General features: G+C 39.2%; 1 pseudogene; it reads left to right on the top strand.

The window, feature by feature from the left end:
* The first annotated feature begins 503 nt into the window (after positions 1-503).
* LOC148454334 (uncharacterized) overlaps positions 504-9,138 on the top strand; it is a 207,515-nt pseudogene continuing 198,880 nt past the window's right edge.

Below are 9,138 nucleotides of genomic sequence, written 5' to 3'. Positions count from 1 at the left end.
GATCGACGGCTCGTCCCCTTTGGTAGGTGGGCCGGGGGGGTGGCTGTCCAACTGGAGGTAATCCTTAAGGAATGCATGCCATTTGTGGGCGGTTGCACTGACATCAGCAGTGATGTCAGTGGGGAGCTTCCAGCTCGATCAGAGCAGGAAGCTCCCTTGGGCTTGCGGTTGTCGAGACCCAACCTTAGGGTCTCGTCGCAAGCCCTGATGGCCGCAATGGTCTTGACCAACGCAACCATCAACCTGGTTGGTCAATAAAGCTGTGGGTGGTAACCCACAGCTTAGCTAGCGAGCAGGAGGCCGCACTGAAAAGTCAAGTGGCCGCCCTCATTCTGAGCGAGCACTCGCTTCTTGCGACCGCCTCTGAATGAGGGCCATTGTTCTTTGATAAAGTAAACTAAAGACGCTATTTCTTCTTACACTTCTAAAGGATTCCCAAAATATTCTAATTTTCTGGATAAGAGAAACCTTTTACAGCTAATTTGTTTCTAATCTAATACTTGATGAGTCTCACAGAAGAGAAACCACATCTGTGCTCTGAGTGAGACAAAAGCTTTACATATAAATCACATTTTATCTCACATCAGAGGAATCACACAGGAGAGAAACCATTTACATGTTCTGAATGCAACAAGTGTTTTTCCCAGAAGTCATATCTTATTATACATCAGAGGAGTCACATAGGAGAGAAACCATTTACATGTTCTGAATGCAGCAGATGTTTTTCCTGTAAGTCACATCTTATTATACATCAGAGGAGTCACATAGGAGAGAAGCCATATGAATGCTGTGAATGTCACAACTGTTTCAGATGTAAAAGAACATATTAATCACATGAGGAGACACTCTAAGGTCCTGAATGTATAATGTGTTTCTTAAGTCATTTAAATTGTATCACTTCAATATATTTACAAATGAGGAAATTTTTAATTTCTGATTGTGACATATGCACCAGTGTAATGTAATAAAAATTGTGTATGGTGACACCCCCAAAAGTTTCTGAAATTTTAATGTTTGAAAATTATTTTTTCACTATAATGACATAGATCGGTGCCAGTGGCATCTCTGGGGGGGTGCATAAGGTGATACCATCTGAGAGGGTGACACCAAAATAGTAGAGCTGCTCTGCTATTTTGGTGTCATGCCCTTAGATTGTACCAGTAAGCAGCGATAATAGATGTGCGAATGCTTGTGTCATCCTCACTGTACACCCAGAGAGGCTGAGGGCTGCCTGGCCAGAACCTTATAGTAATGTGAATGGTGGTATAACATGCAATCATGTCCCCATAATGTCATAAAACTGGGAGTGTTACTCTGTGAGCATTAGGCCACACCCCTTCTGCAAGCGCACATGCCTTTGGCCTGCACAGGAATAGATACAGGGGTGTCAGGCTGGAATAGGAGCACTGGGCGGTGGTATTAATAACCAATTATACAATAGTATAAAACTAATTAGAGGGAGAATTTTATTTGCGTAGTGCACTGGTTTAATATATAACTTATTTTATTTTCATAAAAGGAAGATTATCTAAAGTAAAAAAATATCAGTGAAATATAAAATATAGTAAGGAAAGTGACAAATAGGTATAATAATGTAATATACAAATCATTGGGGCTGGTCTAAGTGATGATGATGCAGCTGATCTCTATAATATACAGCTGCTCTTCTCATACAGAGGCTGGGACTAAATGAGGAAAGAACATTTTATCCAGTAAAGATTTCCAGCAGCTCCTCTCAGTACTGGGATTTCTGCTATGTGGTCTATTCAATTACATGTGACTCTCTCATCCACGAGTAAGCGCAGCTATATCCCGCACTCACAGTAACACAGGACTCATGGATTTATGTTTGCAGACCCTCAGGCCTGGGAAGAGAAAACCAAGATTCCATGGTTAGATTGGGCCACAAGGGGGGTGTCATGGGGCAGCTGATAGAGATTACATGCTATTGTAATGACAGGTCACAAACCTCACATCTAATTGAATTAGCCCTATGAGATTTGTGTAGTGGATATTTCTATAGGAACCTTACATCCTGCCCTGTTTCACCCTACAGGTCTCCTCTCTGATCTCTCTTATCCCTTCTTATTCTTTCCCTCATACCTTCCTATTGCTGTATTACTGTACCTTCCTTCTATTGTATTATCAGTATTCTGCATTATATTGTAACATGGTGCAACTAAGCCACTGATTCCCTGTATCCCATAACAGTATATAAAATAAATAGGTATAGGCAAGGTCATAGGTTACCCTATAACTGCAGCCTAATGAGAAAACAGGGTTTCCCAGACCTTTATGTGCAGATAGATATAAAAAGAAGGATTCTCTGGTGCTGAAAGAGGGTCATTTATATATATAGGTTGAGTCTCCCATAACCAAAATGCTTGGGACCAGGGGTATTTTGGATAACAGAATATTCCGCATTTTGGAATATGTGCATATCATAATGAAATATCTTGGGAATGGCTCCCCAATATACACACATAATGCATGTATATGTTATATACACCTTATACACACAGCCTGCAGGTAATTTTATACAATATTTGTAATAATTTGTGCTTTAGACAAAGTTTGTGTACATTGAACCATCAAAAATCAAAGGTTTCATTATCTCAGTCAAGCCAAAAAAAATCCGTATTTCGGAATATTCCGTATTTCGAATATTTGGATATGGGAGACTCAACCTGTACATACATATAATTGACACTGGGTACACTGCCGAATGAGGGGAGGAGAGTCAAAATGGATCAGCTGGACTGGAGCCATGATGGTGCAGGGGGAGGGTGGCCGAACACAGTAGAAGTTGGGATGGTCCAAGAAAATATAATATATATATACTCATACAGTATATATATATATAAATATATATATATATATATATGATATTGGTGGGGGATATTTAAGTATGTTGTTTTATGTATATGCTCATTCTCCTCGACCCTGACAACGGGGTAACACCCGAAATGTAGGATTAAAGGACGTTTTTTACTTACTATTGAAAAGTCTCAAGAGTGCCTCTCACATGTGGCTGTAATTTACAACCTTGGAGTGCACCAGGGCATTTGCTGTACATTACATGGAGTGCTGGGTTTTCTGGATTTCTAGATGGGATACTCATTGCTGGAAGTTTCTGAATGAGTACTCTAACCAAGGCACAGCACGTGGCAGTGGAGTGGAGCTGGTATGTGGATGTTTAACATTGTGTTATGTGACTGGGCATCTGTTGTTTTATTGTAGGTGGGTTTTATACCTTACTTAGGGGTGGGATCTTTGTATGGGTGGGGTATATTAGAAGCATAGGGAGCCTTTGGCTTTACATCTTGACAAAGATCCATGGGTGCATTGAAACATCGATGTACTAAATACACACTTTTTAAGTTGGAATAAACACTTTTTGATACTTTTAAGTCTGGTGAGTGCATCCAATACTCTTATGAATTTGTATGGATCCCTTAGCAACAAGGATTTAGAACAGCACCCCAGCAGATGTTCAGGGAAATGGAGTGAGTGTGGACCTGTAGGATTGTGTGTGTATATATATATATATATATATATGTATATATAATATAATATATATTTATATTTTTATATATATATATATATATATATATATATATATATATATATATATATAGCCAATAAAAACAACATGATTTAGGATTTATATCAGTGTAATATAAAGGGGTATTGCCAGGTTTGGCCATAGCTCATTCATATAAATCAGGAGATAAGGATATGTAGTTTGTAGGACCCGCTACTGATGCCCCTGATCCTGTAGCACAGGGTGGACAATCTTAAAGTTTCTATGAAGTTGCCCTGGATGGTTCTATATGTCAGTACTGAGTGTTGCACATGTACTGTAGCAGGATGGTGACACTGTGCAATGTTCATCAAAACTGCTCACTCCCGCATAGTCACAATCCATGATCTTAAAACTCATAGATGACTGCACCGGCAACTAGATCCCTGAAGTTCTGCAACTAAATCCCAGGTCAGCACTTTAAGGAGCTCCCATGGTCAGCACCTACCTGCAGCTCTTATAGTTGCTCTCTCTGTCTCTAGGTACTGTGCAGCAGGACTGTAGGCAATGCTGCTATGTGTGCCTGGCATTTGATCCTTCCGTACCACAGCACCAGCACAAACACTTTTCTGCACCACACATCCTCCATGTCATTCGGGAGGGTGTAGATGACCTGGAGGTAAGCTGCCCCCCTGCCCACACTACTGCAGATGCTGGTGCCTAGAGAAGGGCTCTTGGACACACTGCCCCTAGTCTTGACACCTGCTGCTGCTCCTGTGATCAGAGGTGCAGTTGTCATTAGTATTGTGTAGGAGAGAAAACCAAGGTGCTGGTGCTGCCGGTATTGGGGTTGGAATTAGAGGTGCATGCACCACCATTTTAGACTGGGTATCGGAGGTGCAGGTGCTGCCAGTATTGGGGTGGGAATTGGAGGTGCAGGTGCCGCTGGTATTGGGGGGAGAATCAAAGGTGCAGGTACTGCCAGTACTGCCTGGAATGCTGCTGTCTCTCTCCCTGCAGCTAGCACACAGCTCTTGCCTGGGGGAATGGGAGCCAACATCACTAGCCCTCTATCAATCCTAGTGGTTACTAGGCTAGGATACAGAGAGGCAGCAGTAGCATTGGTACTGGTGGCACTCTGAGGAGCTATAAGAGGTGAGTGTAACAAAAGTAGGCAGACACTGATGGCCAGTGTCTTCTCACTTATTGTTCAGTCGGGGGGGAACTTTCCCCCTACACTAGTTTAATTAGTTGGCAAAAATCAAACATATTTGATTTACCCAACTAGTTTGAAAAAACATTTTGGACATTTTTGGTGTGTGTGGGAGCAAACATATAATTATCGTTTACTCCCACCCACTAGACCAGAGGTTCTCAAATGCGATCCTCAAGGCTCCCTAACAGTTCAGAATTTGAGATATCCATGGTTGAGCACAGGTGGCACATTCTGACAATGGATAGAAGCCTCAATACATTTTTGCAAGATAGACCAGACGTAGTTTTTCGGAAAGCCCCTGATATTAGGAAAAAATTAGTCTGTACCTATCTTTAGAATGACAAGGGAACCACACAGAGTACTTTTGAAGGAAACAGCATGAGAGAGGGTTTTTACCACTGCGGAAGGTGAGGGAATTGCACAAAATTACATTATATAAGCATGAGACCAGCCTGTAAGATAGTATCCAATCAGACCAAAAAAGAGTTCAAGATCAGAGGGACCCTATCCTGTGACAGTGATAACTTGATTTATCTTTTAGAATGTCCATACGGACTGCAATACACAGGACACACAACAAGAACCTTGAAAACAGATCTATGAACATTGTAGAAACATTTTGAAAAGATTTGAAAATCACAGTGTCTCAGAAAACTTTAAAACCACATATAACTCTAATCCGAAAGGTCTTAAATTTGTGGGCATAGACAAAATCCACTACAACTGGAGAGGAGGCAATAAAACAGAGAAAATAGATAATGTAGTAAGCCGATGGATCTATGACCCGAAGGTCTTAATATAGATCCTTAGACTGAGTATTTAGCTTATCCTCCATGTTATCTCATTATCATGATCACAAGAAGACTATAAGACAAAAGTCACTATAATTTTGTTTTGCTAGATTTTTTTATTTTTATTCTTATTTTAATTTTATTTTATTTTATTTCAAATACACCTTTTATTTTATTTTATTCCATTTTATATTTTTTATCTATTTTCCTCTATCCCATTCTAATTTTCATATATAATCTTATTTTAAAGGAACTGTACATTGTTAAAAATCTTTAACAATAAGTGACACTTCCACACTACAGTTCAACATATAAACCTATCCAAAATGGCCACCGTTACTGTTGCTAATAAGACAGGCCACATAGATTTTAGCATCTAAACAACCACACAAAACATGGCCGTGCCCACCGCTGCAGACGTGCAGTCAGTGATATGCACAGGACAGCGCATGATCCCAGGACATCTCCTGTGGACTTACATTGGAGGAGACATGTGAGTGCTGTTACTGTTGGAGCCCATTCAACCCCTAGCACAAGACAGACGCAGGCGCGCAATGTGCATGCGCACACCATGGAACCCGCAATTCAGGGATAATTAGCAGATTACCCAGGTATATATACAAGGTAAGGACACAGCATGGATGATTTGCCCTTGAAAAAGTCCCAAGGAGGGATGAAATGCGTTGGTACATTACCTAAATTTGCATATGTTTTTATGCTTTTGACAACCACCCTGTTTGTGTGGTTTTGTGCATTTGTACTTATACTTAAAATAAACAAGATATATTAAGCCATATCATCAGCCATCAGTGTTTATGCTGCACCTAATGGGCCCCTCACTGACACGTACTCAGCCTACATAGACGCAGGGAGGAGATGGACCAGCAGATACCTTGATTGGTTAAGTACATTTCACCTACCTGATACTGCAACGTAGTGTCCTATAAGTACCCTGATATTGCGTTTCTTGTTATTGAGGTGGCGTTAGCTGCACCGGAGGTGGCACCGACAGCATCCTGAATCGGCTTTATATCATCATCTTCCTCATACAACATCCAGCCTAAAGTTTTTGCCCACCTGATACAGTTAGATAGACTTCAATTGCTAACTTCTCTTGGCACAAGACTGCATCCATTAACTGGTTGGCCATCTATACTCACCTCATTTATTCTAGTTACAATAAACAGACTCTTATAATGAGAGCATATTGAACATCCAGCCTCAAGTTTTTGCCCACCTGTAGTCACCCCCCTCACGTGTACAAGAAGGACATATACTAGACTATTTGAAGAATTGGAATATGAGCACACCATTACACTTATAGAGCTCATAATCGCACACACTCATATATAAACTTATCCACATAATAACCACACTTCCATATCTATTTACCACAGAGCGCTTTCCTCTTTTTGATTTGTATCTCTGCTGATATAATCACACAGAGAACTGAGGAGATGCCTGATTAAAGGATGTCATAAAAATGTCATTAAATTAAATAAATAATAATAATTAAAAATAAATAGTCAATATAATAAATAATAATAAGAATAATTAAAATAAATAATAAAAAACATAAATAAAAATTATATACAATAAAGAATGTCATTAAAAAATTCAATAAATGTGGATGTTATTAAAAATGGCCTGTAAAAAGGACAATTTTAATGACATCCACAGGTTTAGTTGGAGTTACCCAGGTTTCAGAGGAAATGGAGGCGACCCGGGAAAAAACCAGGATGAGGATTCAGTGAAAACAGGGTCTAAGCCGGGTACAACCCAGCAAAATGCTGATTTAAAAATCCAAGGACAGACCTGGGCTTTTGGTGGAAAAGTATTAGTTTAGCATTTGTTTGGCCTATAATCTAATATGCAATTAATATGTGATTTCTAAGGGTGGTGACACTAATAAATGTATATTCTGCCTCTGCTGTGGTGATTCTCATGGGAACTTGTAACATGATTGCGCTTTATGGAGTTTGTTGCTGCACTTGATGAAACTTTCAAAGTTGTTGCAATTTCCCAGATTGTCCGACCTTAATCTCTTAAAATAATTATGGATTGTCTATCTGTGCTAATGTGAGCTGTGCTGGACATACAGTATTATGGACTTCTACATCAATGTAATATTTACGAACATAAGATACAATTAAATCATTGTGGCCCAACATTTTCCACCTCTAAATTTTACTCATGTTCTAAATAAAAACTACTTGTTGGGGAGCATTTGAAAAAATGTGTACACAGACACACCTTCACTATTTATGTAAGTCTAAGAATCTCATATTAAGTGTTTATATCATAATGTCATCAATATTCAAGTTTGTACAAACTTTTGACTTATACTATACATATATCTATTGAGGTGATTATTTATAGAAAATCATTGTGAAAAGATCTTTCTGCTAAAACTCCCAGACAATAGGTGATGCCTATACAAAAGATCCCTTTGGTGACATAACAGGATCCCAGAGGCTGCTATGATCTAATTAGAATGCAAGGTGTTACCCCTGCCAATGTGTAATTAGCATTTCCCATTGTAGTAAGTGACCTTAGGAATATTTACACCTCATTTACAAGACAAGGAGCTAGGCACGGGAAGCTGCTGTGTTTATGTGTCACCTCTCAGTGTAAGAATTCCTTCTGGTCATCCTGGGAACTATGGAGAGAGATGGGGGAGGAATGACTATAAATAGGATGTATCAGGCTACTGATAGCTGATGGAAGAGCTGCTGATTTAGTTGCTGGTTGGAGAGCTGGATGGATGGAGGAGTAAGAAAGAGACAGACAGAAGAATCTCCAGAGTAAGGTACAGTAATTACATTATACATAAGACTATATTGATATATACACGGATATTTGGAGATAGTATTATGTAGATGTTGCATTATCATCAATACTTAAAAAGTTTCACCTTAACAATAGTTATATAGTTAGGGTTAGTGTATAACCTGTAGCTATATGATTAGTAGAGACACATTTTATCACCCATTAACAGGTTCTAAATTGAAAATTTGCCATTATGTGACATGTTCCAGTATTTTCGTGCCCTTGTAGCAAATATTATATTGGAAAGAAAGAATGCATGTTTAAGGAGCACATGGCATTGCAAAGAAGTGCAATATGTAGTGCTCTAAACAAAGGCAGTAGTGATCAACCTATGGCAAAGCACTTCCTTGAAGCCAACCATACCTTATCCTCCTTGAGATATAGAATAATTGATTTTGTTCCCCCCAAAATACAGGGGTGGCAATAGATCAAGGGAGTAGCTTAGATGTGAAACAAAGTGGATATACAGGCTGGGTACCATGGCACCAATTGGGTTAAATGAGCAACTGAATCTGCAATGCTTCCTATAATATGGTTTATTCAACACCAAGATGTCTAATGGTTTTTGTTCCCTTGCCTTCTGTATCCTTGTCCTTCTCTACTATACTGTATATTATCTATGTCGTCTATTTAAATATTATCCATCCAGATTCTCCTAACATGATCTCTGAATTTGTTTAATATGGAGGTAATCTGACTTCAATTGTAGCTACCATACTGCTATAATAGTAACTTGTAGCTGTCATATATGGTAATTATAAGTAAGAGTATTTTCAGAC

Source organism: Taudactylus pleione, unplaced genomic scaffold, assembly GCF_031769625.1.
Source record: "Taudactylus pleione unplaced genomic scaffold, aTauple2 ptg001005l, whole genome shotgun sequence".
Classification (NCBI taxonomy): domain Eukaryota; kingdom Metazoa; phylum Chordata; class Amphibia; order Anura; family Myobatrachidae; genus Taudactylus; species Taudactylus pleione.
This window is presented reverse-complemented; position numbering and strand designations above follow the sequence as displayed.